Below are 14,063 nucleotides of genomic sequence, written 5' to 3'. Positions count from 1 at the left end.
ATCTCCAGTGGTGTTAAGCAGTACCATGCCATAGCGATCGGGGCCGCACCGGTAACCAACTAAATCCTGAACTTAACATGCGTCTTAGGAGGCACACTGGGTAATTCCCCTGGGAACACATCTGAAAACTGTCTAACTACCGGCACATCTAAAATTGAAACTCCCTTCTATACCTGAGTATCAACCACATATGCAAGATAACCCATACACCCATGCTGAAGATACTAACGAACCCTGGCAGCAGAATAAAAGGTTGATCCTACCCTGGTACCCTCTCCATAAATAGACAGCTCTCCTCCACTTGGGGTTCGAACTACTACCCGCTATCCCTCGCAGTCAATCATCATACCAAACCCGCTAAATCAATCCATCCGTACTATCATGCATACATCTCCCATGGAATAGGGATCATATCAATCGAGTAACGCACACGAAAAATCTCCATAACACAACCCCAATAAATGCTGGATGCAGAAACCTCATGCTTGTTGTTGATGGAAACTCGCAACGGGCACTCCAACTCTCCATGAGACATATCAAATGTCCTCTTAAAGGATTGAGACATATAAGACCGACTCGCACCTGAGTCAAAAAGCATAAGAGATGGCAGGGAATTCACTAAGTAGGTACCAAGAAAAACCATAATCATAAGCATACAATAAAATAACTTGACAAATAAATAATGAAAACATACCAGAAACGACATATGGCGCTGCGTTGGCCTCCTCTGCTGTGAGCTAGAAAGCTCGACCTCAAGCCCTCACAGGCTCTGTCCTACCATGGCGCCCATCCATGATACGAATGGTAGAAGTAGTGGGTGCCTACATAGGCCTGGAGGCAAGCAAGTGACATTGGGCCTTCATATGGCCCACCTACTCACAATGGTAACAAATTTGGGAGCTCAGCGGTGGAGCCTGCTGGTGATAAACCCTAGCTATGTGGACCTCCATGCCACATTGGTGGCATCCAGAAAAAAATCAACAAGCACCCTCATGATCCTTACCATACTTGCCATAAGTACGAACCATATGCCCCTTAGATCGTGAATCATCATGCTTAAACCACTTCGCTGCAGGCTGGGATTGAACTAGAGCCTGACGCCGCTCCGTCATCTGGATCTCTATCTCAATTTCTCGCCTCCTCACGGCATCCTAAAGTTTGGCGAGGGTACTTTAATGCTGGGTAGATACAAATTCCTAAATATTTATCTTAAGCATGCTTATGTACCGCGTTATCTGAGCCTGCTCCGAAGCAGCAAACTCAGGACCGAATAAAGCCCTCTTAGTGAACATCTTGGTGATCTCCATCACCGACTCCTTAGTCTGTCCCAAATCCAAGTACACGTAATCCAATCTCTCCCTCTACACCAAGTGAACATGCCTTGTGTGAAACATATTGGAGAACTGCTCCCAAGTAACTGCAGTCCTCTACTTAGGAGTGTAGGAACCAGTCACCATGTTCCACCAGTCGTTAGCGCCCAGCCGTAGGAGGTTCAGGGCACACATGACCTTCCAGTCCTCTAAATAGGAGCAGGTGAAGAAACATCCCTCTACATTCGAAATCCATTTCATAGCCACAATCGTGTCCTTGACCCCGAAGAACTCTACGGGCTTCGCGTTGCTAAAGTCTCAGTACTAAAATGAACCTCCTCCTTGGCCTCCCATAGCAGCAACGACTACGTTGGCTACAGAAGTGGCAGTCCCGGTGAGGTAAGCATAGCGATCATCAAATATCTCGATCATAGTGGCCTTGATAGACGCAAACAACTTTGGATTAGAACTCTAGACAGCAGCATCCCCTTCAGTGGCAATCAACTCCCGTATCTGATCATCAGTCAACCCTAGCCTTGTTGGATTCGGTGTCTAAGCCCCTAACTATATGTAACGTTCATTTTCTAGTGTGTCTCTTATTAAACCCTAAATTTCAAATTCCTTTCATTTTGGTCCTTAAGCTAGTATGCGGGGCGTATAAGGTGATACGCTTAGCGTACCAGCCCGAAGTTGGTCGAGGAGCTCATGCACGTACGATGGGCATACGTGGAGTACGCATGGCATACATATGGTTAATAAGACCCTAATTTCTAGGGTATGGCACCTTATTTAAGCCTTATGATAGCCTCATTTGGTCATGTTTAGACAACCACCATCTCCCCTTGTCCTGAAATCGAAACCCAAGTGTGTTCTTGAGAGTTTTGAGCCATAAAGAGTGTTTGTCGGTGCTTTGTGAAGGAGAAGAAGAAGTGAAACACTTGGAGTTGTGCTTGGAGCTTGAGGATCCGGGATTAGCTCATCATTTGCTAGATTTTTTAGGTAAAAAAAACTCACATCTTGCTAATCTTTGATGCTAGATCTAGTTAATTTTCTATTTTGTGCTTTTTGAGTCCTTAGAGTGATTGATGAGCTTCTTGATTCACTCCAGAAGTGATTGATGGTAGATCTTGGTTTCTTTTGGTCCCTTTGTCCATAAAAATGCAATCTTTAAGGTATTTATGGACTCATGCATGTGTTAAAAGCCTTTGTTAAGCTCTTTTGAGCTCTAGAGCCCCATTAAGCCATGCATGCACGTAAATTTGCCAACTTTATGTGATAAGTCACCTTAAGGAAGTAGATCTGAGAGTATGAAGCAAGAGCTGAACGAATTAAGTGCTTAATGATGTGGGATGCCCAATTGGGGAGTACGATGGGCGTACAAGCTGGTACGCTACGCATACTAGCCTCAAAGCGTGTATGATAATCGTACGAGCTAAGTACGCCCCGCGTACTCAGTAGTGGGCTTTGAAATTTTGGGCTTTTCGTTATTGGGAACATGTGGGACCTTAGGAGTCTAGGGCTTTGTTGGGCCATCAAAATTCTATTTTTGGTATAATGTTATTTTATTGCACTCTTTTGGTTGAAGACCCGCGAAGGGATTTGGACCCAATTTGGAAGATTAGGCCATATTTGGACTTTAGGTGATCATTTTGGAATTTAGGCCTTTTGGAAAGTTGTTTTGGGCCTTGGCGAGCCAAGTTAGGAAAAGGGTAGAAAGGTCATTTACCCTAGTTTGGATTCTTAGTGTGATTCGGGATCCAATTATTAATTGGATGTTATTTTATGTTGATAGCGCAGGGATTTTAGCGGGCCAGCAGCCAAAGATTTATCTATGAGATTCAGTAGTCTGAGGTCAGTCTCCTCACTGTTTTTAGCGATTTGAAGGCACCAACACCGGCCCATGGTTTATTATGTAGGATGCAGATGTCTCGGTCACTCTTGCATGTGTATTCGTTGGTATGTATACCAAGCAGGGCTCGAGTCCGGGCAAGGCCCGATGACTGTATTGTATGCTATTATCTTTTTTATTATTGCATTTGTTAGTATGATTATGTGTTTATATGCTTATATGGGTATCGGGCGGGGTCCGATGTCAGGCGGGGCCTAGTGATTGACAGATTTGTAAACCGAGTAAGGATCGATGCCAGGCGAGGCCCGAGGCCGTGTGGGACTCGATGTGAGGTGGGGCCCGATGAAGGGTAGGGGCCTTGTATGTGTTATTATGTATGATATGGGGTATTTTTGAGAACTCAGTAAGCTTTGTACATATAGTGTTCAGTTTATGTTTTAGGGACTTATAGTTCGGAAGGGAAGAGCCCATGATGATTGCAGAATACACACCACCTTATTCCGTATTTTGTGATTTACTTTGATATGATATGATGTAGTGACATACTTTGCTATATCTTGGTTGTATGGCAATGCTTTGAATTACCGTTTTACAAAAATTAAAAAAATGAAAATTTTGGGTTTTATTTTTAGAACGGTACACTATAATTAGTATAAACTTGAATTGATGGTAACACAGTCCTTTTTGGTTGCCCTCAAACGTAGCAATTGGACATGATGAATTATATATATATATATATATATATATATATATATATATATATATATATATATAGAGAGAGAGAGAGATAGAGAGAGATTAATTTAATATGTTAATAATAAATTAAATAAATGGTGTATTAATGTATTATAAAAATAATATATTAATTAGAAATCGTATTATTGAATTAATAAGTAATCAGAAATTAATTGGAATTAATTTTGGTATTAATTGGATTAAGTAAAAGTGCAGAGACTGTTTGGTTATTTATTGAAAGTTGAGGAAGGAAGGCCCAAGGACCTCATTGGATGAGGTGGACGAAAATCAGTTGGTCAAGCCCAAGAGTTTTCGCCCAAGCCCCTTTGATAAGGGGAGTGGGCTGCTTGGTCACCAAGCAATGGATCTAGGGCATATCCCCTAAACCCTAGCCCCTTAATTTCGTCCATGCCTTTCTTCTATGTGTCTTGGACGAAATCTTGGCTCTCTTCTCCTCTCTCTATAGTTTTCTTCTTGCTAATTTGGGTGTGATTCCATTAGAGGCACAACACTTATGGTGCTTTCTTCCAAGAGATTAACAAAGGAGAATTCTAGTTGTTTGCTATAACAACTAAAAGGTATGTAACCCTAAACCTTTTCTTTAGTAATTTCGAAAATTACCTAGGGTCTTTAGTAATTTCGAAAATTACCTAGGGTTCTTAGGGTTTCTTTTTGATGTTCTTATTTATAAGTTCAATAGAGAAAATATAGATCCTTATTAGGGTTGCATGCACACTTCAGAGTTTTAGTTTATTTGGTTTGCATAAAACCCATCAGTGATATCAGAGCTTGGCTTGTTTTCTATTGAATTTGCTATAATTGTCGAATTGATCAATTAGGGTTTATGGAAATTAAACCCTCTAGGCCAAGAATTTCGAAATTAGGGTTTCTTGGACCCTAAGTTTCAAAAATTGGGTAAGGGTTGTAACCCTTACCTTGCCTCCCAAGTCATCGATTTTTGGGCAAGGTTTCTTGATCCCTAAGTTTCCGATTGTAAGGTAAGGATTGAAACCCTTACCTTCCTCCCCAAGCAAGCCATTCGAAAATGGTATATTTGGTTAGGGTTTCCTAGTTTTGGTAATTGTTAGTTTATCTAATTAAATAGGTTAATTATAAAATTAGATAAATCTTACACCCATTTTTTCGAAAATTAGGGGTGAGGATTAAATTAAATTATTTGATTAGTTTAATTAGATAATCCTTACATGATTAATTAAATGTTTAATTTATAGAAAATTATTTGGTTTATTTTAAATTTAAATTAATTATTTAATTTTCAAAATTTAAATATAAACCTAGTGTTTTGAAAAGTTTTCAAATACACCTTATTATATGTAAAATTAAAAGTTTAGGCATTGCTATATGTATCAGACTAAGTCAGTCGAATCGATAATACGCCTCATTCACGAAACCATACTATAAGGGGAGTTTAACAAAGCGACCTATAAAATGACTGTCATTGGGTATCCATTCTTACCCACTGCTATCTTGTATGGTGGAGGTCATTAGTTGAGCAGGTTTGATAGGAGAAATTAATTCTCATTAAAAGTATAATGATATTAAAAGTAACTAAACCCTTTTATTGAAAATCCCAATCTTAGTTACTTTTGGAAAATGTGAATTTGTATGCTAATCCATGAAAACGCACATCATACTTTATATGTCGTTAGTGGAGCGTGTGTGGTTTACCGACACACTAATAGGGACTATAAAGAGATATGATGGACATCACGAAAAATTATCATTGTTGGTGCAGCGTGTGTGGCTAACCGGCATGTCAATGTGAGATGATAAATGACATCGAGGTTGTCAAGCGAGTTTGCATGGTTATTCACATCTCGTTTGTGATCCTCGGCATCCCAGTGACATAAATGAGAGCATAAAACGAGATTAAACATGCCATTTATTAGATTAAATGAATCTCAAAAGATCTAGGAGTTTCATAAGATTGAAATTGGTAAAATCCTTACCTACCTAAAATAGATTCAAATTTGATTACGGCATCCATGGAATGTCGTCAGCAGACCCTAGTACCGAGCACCAAGATTTTCTATCACTATGATTAGGTTGTCCATGTGAAAGCCAACTGTCCCTTGATCGCAGCAAGACCGGTGCAGGCTCCAGCACCGACTAATTTGAGTATCACGGATGGACGTCAGGGAAGGATGAAGCCCCAAAGGGCTTGAGGTCGTGCGTTCCATCTCATAGCAGAGAAGGCCAAGGCGGCGCCGGACGTCGTTACTGGTATATTTTCAGTTATTATTCTGTGAACTTATTTTATGGTACGCTTATATTTATGATTCTGCTAGGTACCTGCTTAATGAATTCCTTGCCTACTCTTGTGCTTTTTGACTCGAGTGCGAATCTATCATTTGTGTCTCAGTCCTTCAATAGGAGTTTTGATATGCCTCTTGGGGAGTTAGAGTGCCTTTTGCGAGTTTCCATCGCTAACAAACATGAGGTTTCTATATCCAACATTTTTCAAGGTTGTGTGATTTTCGGTGTGTCTTACTTGATTGATCTGATCCTTATTCCCATGGGATGTGTGTGTGATAGTAGGGATGGATTGGTTGAGCAGGCTTAGTGCAATGATTGACTATGAGGGTCAGCAGGTAGTAGTTCAAACCCCAAGTGAGGGAGAACTAATTATTTATGGAGAGGGTACTAGGGTGGATCAGCCTTTTGTTCTGCTACCAGGACTCAACAGTGTCTGCAACATGGGTGTATGGGTTACCTAGCATATGTGGTTGACACTCGGGTCGGTAGGGAGGTTGCGGTTTTGGATATGCCCGTAGTCAGGGAGTTCCATGATGTGTTTCCGGAGGAATTACCCGGTGTGCCTCCTAAGAGGAAGGTTGAGTTCAGGATTGATTTTGTTCCCGATGCAGCCCCATATGCTAAGGTGCCATACAGATTAGCACCATCAAATATGTAGGAATTTTCCTCTCAGCTTCAAGAGCTGGTGGGCAAGCAGTTTATCATACCAAGCAGTTCACCTTAGGGAGAACCGATATTATTTTTGAAGAAGATGGATGGGTCTCACCGCATGTGTATTGATTATCAGGAATTGAACAAGTTAATGGTGAAGAACAGTTGCCAACTTCCGCGGATTGATGATCTCTTTGATCAGCTGCAGGGTGCATCTTAGTTCTCCAAGATCGATTTGAGATCAGGGTATCATCAGTTGAGAGTCAGGGTATCATCAGATGAGAGTCAAGGAGGAGGATGTGGAGAAGATAGTGTTTCAGACTCGTTATGGTCATTACGAGTTCTTGGTGGTGTCTTTTGGGCTCACCAATGCACCAGCGACATATATGGACATGATGAATCAGGTATGCAGGTCGATGCTTGATCGATCAATTATTTTTTTGATGAAGATGTCATGTTCTATTCCAAGACCAAAGAGCAACATGAAGTGCACCTTTGAGAGCTTTTGGGAGTTTTGAGATGGGAACGGTTGTATACTAAGTTCTCAAAGTGTGAATTTTGGTTACGAGAGGTCCAGTTCTTGGGACACCTCGTTAACCAGAATGGGATTTTGGTTGACGCAACTAAGATTGAGGCTGCTATGCAGTGGGCGGTCCCAAAGTCTCCCTCAAAGATCAGGAGTTTTCTAGGTTTAGTATGGTATTATCGGAGATTTATTTAGGATTTCTCCAAGGTTGTTGTACCCCTCACTCACCTGACGAGGAAGGGCGTGGATTTTCGTTGGGGGCATGAGCAGCAGGCTGCATTCGAGACACTTAGACAAAATTTATACGACGCTCCAGTGTTGACCCTCCCTGAGGGTGTTGAGGATTTTATTGTGTATTGTGATGCTTCTATCACCGGCTTAGGGGTGGTACTTATGTAGTGAGGGATGGTTATTGCATATGCTTCTAGGCAGCTGAAGTCGCATGAGAGTCGGTATCTGACACATGATTTGGAGTTGGGGGTGGTGGTGTTTTCCCTCAAGATTTGGCGACATTATCTATATTGGGTCTCGTGTACCATTTATACTGACTACAAGAGTTGGGGGTATCTCATAGATCAACCAAATCTTAATATGAGGCAGCGTAGATGGCTTGACGTGGTCAAGGATTATGACTTCGATATTCTTTGTCACCCATGGAAAGCGAATGTGGCCGCTGATGCCTTAACATGCAGGTCGCCTAGTTCTTCTGTTGGGAGCTTATGTATGAGGATTTCTATTTTTTCGCCACTTATGTGTTTGATTAGGGAGGCTCAAGTTGAGGGTGTCAAGAAGGAGAATTAGAAGCAGGAGCGAAGCAAGGGTGAGATTGATTGGTTTTCTACCAATGGTCATTGATTATTGACCCGGTGTAGTTGGGTGTGGGTACAAGATTTTGGTGGGATCAGGAAAACTGTGTTGGAGGAGGCATATAAGTCTAAATTTTTGATACACCCCGGAGCCACCAAGATGTATCGGGATTTAAGACTTAGTTATTGGTGGTCGTGTATGAAGAGGGAGATAGCTTGGTATGTTGAGAGATGCTTAACATGTCGGATGGTCAAGGCCGAGCATCAGAGGCCGCATGGAAAGCTTTAGCCTTTGAAGGTTCCCATGTGGAAATGGGAACTGATCACCATGGATTTCATCACCAATCTACCCCGGATGGCTTAGGGATTTGATGCGATATGGGTTATAGTAGACCGTCTGACCAAGAGTGTTGACTTTCTAGCTATTCAGAATGCTCCTCGGCCGAGAAATTGGATGATGTTTATGTGCTCGAGATCATCACTAGGCATGATGTTCCATTTTCCATTGTATCTGATCGAGTGTTCGGTTCACTTCTCAATTTTGGCAGAAGTTCCACGAGGAATGGGGTACGATGTTGCACTTTAGCATGGCCTATCATCCGCAAGCTGATGGCCAGAAAGAGTGGACCATCCAGACGCTCGAGGATATGTTGAGAGCATGTGTTATCGATATCGGTGGGAGTTGGGACTCCTACCTTGCTCTGGCTGAGTTTTCTTACAACAATAACTATCACTCCAGTATTGGTGCACCGCCGTTTGAGCTTCTTTATGGGAGGAAGTGTCGTACCCCAGCCTGTTGGGTAGAGGTCGTTCATAGGGTCCTAGGAAGGACTGAGGTAGTCCTTCAGATGATGGAGCTTATTCAACAGATCAGGTAGATATTGAAAACAACTCAAAGTCGGCAGAAGAGTTATGCTAACAGACGTCAATCCAAGTTGGAATTCCATGTCGGCAATATGGTTTTATTGTAGGTATCACCCTGGAAGTGTGTAATACGCTTTAGGAAAAGGAGAAAATTATATATCAGGTTGTTTCGAGTGATCGGCAGGGTAGCAGGGTGGCCTATCGGTTGGATCTACCTAAGGAGCTTTACTAGATTAAAAACACATTTCATGTCTCTCAGCGACAGAAGTGTGTAGCTGATGATTCATCAAAGATCCCTTTAGATAACATTCAGATTGATGATTTCCTTAACTATGTTGAGAGGCCGGTGACGATTTTGGATAGGAAAATGAAGGCCTCACACAACAAGGTTGTTCCGTTGGTCAAAGTTCAGTGGAAACATCGGAAGGGTTCCGAATGGACTTGGGAGCCCGAGGTAGCACTACCATGAGTTATTCACAGCATCAGACTTTGATAACGAAGTCTAATTCATGTGGGGAGAATTGTAACATTCGGATCCTGAGGTAATTCATTTTTCCAAAAATCTTTAAGCATGGCAAGGTTTCCACGATGTGAGATAAGTTCCACGACATGGCGCTTCGAGAAAATGTGGGGTCATTTATGGCCACCACGACGTGGCAGTATATGGCCACGGCGTGGGAGCTGGCATATGGAAAAACCTTATTTTCGTTTTCGCTCCCTATTTAAAGGAATGAGGAGGCTAGGGTTTTCTTACCCTCAGCCTCCATCAGCCCCTTTGAGATTTTGAAAACGCTAATCCTTTCCTCCTTTGTTTGAACCATGTTTTGGGTATTCCTTTAAAGCCATTAAAGAAGAAGTAGAAGAAGGGAGCTAAGTTACAGGTATCAACTCTTCCCATCTACCTTGAGCACATTCCTAGACTCGTGTAAGTCCTCAAAATCAAATCTTTATGCTTTATATGACTAGATCTAGCTATTTTGTCTGTTAATCTTCATGTTCTTGATTATTGGGTGGTGAGATCTCATACATTTTGTAACTTTATGAATCTCCATGCCATTTAGGGCTTATGGTGCTTTGAATTTGAAGTATTAGTGAGTTTTGATGCCATGCATGGATCTTTGGGTCAAAAACCCTCATTTTGACCTAATAAGGGTCAAAGACATGTATTGGACATCTATGTTTGGAAAGTAAGGATTTTTATGTTGTTATAGGATGCTAGAAATGTTTCTGGAAATGGGGATCTAGAAGTCTTCAAGAAAAAGTGCTTAATCGATTAAGCTAAGTTATGTTTTTGCCCTATTTAGACCTAGAATGGAGATCTCTATCTCTGGGAGGGTCTAAAGGGTTAAAGTTGGAAACTTTATCCACTTGGACCTTAGAAAGGATCAGATCTGAGCTTTGGAGCCTTTGGATCAATGAAAAATGACTTAATCTATTAAGCTATTGGGAGCCAAGTACCCACAGCATGGCCTAGGCTGCCACAACGTGGCGACTGGGCTAAGCCTCACCTACTTTGTCATTTGGTGGCCACAGTGTGGCCAAGGATGGCCACGACATGGCGACTAGCTGAAGTTAACTTTAACGTTGACCGTTAACCGTTGACTTTGACCAATTTTAAGTTTAGATCATTTTGGCTATTATGAGTAGTAGATTGAAGTTTGAGTCCCTGTTATTGTATATGTGATCAATAGATGCAATATTCGGAGCAATGATTTGTTCAGTTATCAGTTCAGACTTTGAGATGAGTTTTCGTCACTGTACTTGTGGGTCGATGGCACCAATGCCAACCCACTAGATTATGTATCCTAGCATATATGATGTTGATATGCTGTAGTGATCTTTTAGATCAGTGTAGCATCCGGGATTTTCCAGGTATTATTAAACATTTTAGAATTGAAGAATGGAATGGTTTGGTTTGGGCTTTGACCTTTGGGCCTTATTAGTGGACTGAGGAAGTGACGTACGCGGGGCGTACACAGCCATGTACACCCAGCGTACTCGTGAGAATGAACCGCGGAGGCCAGGCGCGTACGCCCAGCGTACGCATGCAGCTCATTAAACCCTAAAATGTAGGGTTTACTCCCTATATGAAGAACAAAACTCCTGTTTGTTTAGCTTCCCTTCACTCTTACCCAGCCACCACGAAAACCCTAGCTCCCTTTGTGTGCCTTTGTGTTCTAGAATCCATTTGAGAGTGCTTTTGGTGATGTTTTAGTGAGAAAAGAAGAAAGGAGCTTGAAGAAGAAGCAAGGATCCACCAAGAGCTTGTAGATCTAGAGGATTGACACCATTTCTGACTCCTTCGAGGTATCAAGCTCCATACATGACCATTCTATGCTTAGATTTGTTTATTTAGGGGTTTTATGTCCTTCTTGACCCCATTGTTGGGGATAATTGAGTATTGTTGGTTCCAGAGCATAATAGCTGTCCTTTTGGGCTCTTGGAGGCACTAAGAGTCATAAAAATCGGACCTTGATGGTTAAGCCACAACCATGTAAGTGTTTTTGGGTCTTAAAGTTTGTTAAAAGGACCAAAATCAAGTTTTGACCCCAACCTTGCATGCAAGCACATAAAGTTCATGACTTTATGGTCTAAGAGGTCTTAAAGGACCTGGATCTGCATTTTGGACGGTAAGACTCAATGGATTAAGTCATGAGTGAAGTCCCAAAGAAGCTGGCCAGTCCGCTGGGCGTACTCCCTAGTACGCCGCTCGTACTGGGTCAACTCCTCGTTGTGGTCAAGGCCAGCGTACGCTGGGCGTAGGTGCCAAGTACGCCGCGCGTACGCATGCAGAATGGATGTTTTGGGCTTTTGGGCCGAAAGAGAATGGGCCTGGACTTTGGGGCCACGTGGCCCACTGTGAAGTATAAGTTTGGACTTGAGAATCTGGAATTAGAGTATTGGGCCTTGTGCACCATGATTGGACCCGTTGGAATTACTATATTAGGACTCGGAACCTTTTGGGCCCATTCGGGGTTTAAGGCCCGATTTAGAAATTAGGCTAGTAGTGGACCCTTAGGGAGTCCTTGATGGGCCATAGAAGGGCTGGGCTCAATAAACTGGAATTGGGACTTATGAATGTTCCAATCGGACCAAGGGGTAAAATGGACATTTTACCCTAAGTGGCATTCCAGATGCTGACTAAGTATTATTATGATTAGGATAGCCAGGAGTCATCGGAGAAGCATTTAGAGGTTACTTCCTGTGAGATTCGACACTCAGCTTGGCGAGGTGAGTTACCTTTCATTGGAAGTGGGTCTAAGGCTACAATGTCGGCCCACTAGTAGGAGTTTGTAACCAAAAAATTGTCTGTGTGATAATTATTTGGTATGCCACTATCTGTTATGTTATATGTGCCAGTATGTTATGATTTTATGTGGTAGTGGTAGGGGTGAAATAGTCCCCGATATCCAGTTGAAATAGACCGAAGGGGAGGCCAACACCCATATATGCTAGGCAACTATCCGGTTGAAATAGATCGAAGGGGAGGCCAACACCCAGATATGCTTGGCTAGACATGTTATTGTGTGGTATGTGGTATGATGGGGGAACTCACTAAGCTTCGTGCTTACAGTTTACAGTTTTGTTTCAGGTACCACTTCAGCGAAGGGGAAGGAGTCGGCGCGGTAGCAGCACATCACACTCATGCATGATATCCACCTTGAGTTTATGGGATTGTACTCTGATTATTTATTATTATTATTATTATTATTATTATTATTATTATTATTATTATTATTATTATTATTATTATCCGATGATATGTTTCTGAGACACGACGTAATGGTTTTATGAATTAATATAATATTAGCAATGTTTGATGAATGACTTTACTCAATTAAAAATGAAATTTTTACCCTTGAAAATTGGGATGTTACAATCTGCATGATTATCTGTTTGTTGGTTATATGTTTATTTGTTGTATGTGTCGACATAGTGCGGTTGGGTTGAGGCAATACTGCTTTGTGCGGAAGCTAACAAATCTAAGAGCATGTCATACATAAGTTGTGGGCCAAAAAGGCAAGTCAGACTTATGTTGTGGGCACGGGAGCAATCCAAACATGAATTGTGGGCCAAGAAGGCAATCCAGACTCATATTGTGGGCCCAGGGGTAATCCATCCCGATGTTTGGGAACCCAGTATGCATGATGTTATATGTTCATGTGGTGGTATTATGGAGAAATTGCTAAGCTTTGGCTTACAGCTTATGTTTTATGTTTCAAGTACTTTAGATGATCGAGAAAAAGCAAAAGCGTGATCGTACACATACCCCAGTGATATTTTTTTGGAGATGTTAACATACATTGATTTTGGATCATTTTTGTTTAATCTTGGTTTCTTATGATTTTGGATGATTAAAAAACAATGCTTTCTCTTTAATTAAAAGTGAAAAGTTTTATTGCGAGTTTTGGAATGTTACATTATCATTAGAAAAATAACATTTGTCAAACAAAGGATATAAAGGTTATTAAAATCATGATCCCGATCAATGATCGTATGGTCGCATAGGTAAAAGGATCCATATGTATCCAATTTTTTAAAAGCTGGTTTGAACCGAGAACCAAGGAAGGTAATGGTTCAACTAGCACCAGTTTTATGCTTTTTTCTGGACCGAAACGAATCGGCCGGTTTTTCAAAAAACCTGTTAAACCAGTTAATTTGAATAAAACACTTTGAAATGAAGCACAGTGCATAACAAACTTTGGTGACCGTTTCACATCTATTTAAATTTCTCTTGAATTGAATAAAAATACATGGTAAATATTATGAAACTTTTTGATGTATGTGTATTCATCTAAAACAATTTCTTTTTTTAATTCTAAAATGCTTTTGATAAGATCTTACGTTGTTGACAACCTATATAAGATCTTACGATCACGGTTTATATAGCGGAAAAACAATCCTATATAGAAGAAAAATATATCATAAGAGTAATGTAAGATAATACAGTCAGTTATACATAAAGATTATAAAAACGGTTATTTTAGAAGAAAAAAAGCTGTCCATAATAGATATTATATGTCGGACAAAGAAAATATCATACA

This window comes from Lactuca virosa, chromosome 2 (assembly GCF_052849685.1).
Source record: "Lactuca virosa cultivar CGN04683 chromosome 2, Lactuca_virosa_CGN04683_v6, whole genome shotgun sequence".
Classification (NCBI taxonomy): domain Eukaryota; kingdom Viridiplantae; phylum Streptophyta; class Magnoliopsida; order Asterales; family Asteraceae; genus Lactuca; species Lactuca virosa.
The sequence above is the reverse complement of the archived record's forward strand: the minus strand, read 5'-3'. Positions refer to the sequence as shown.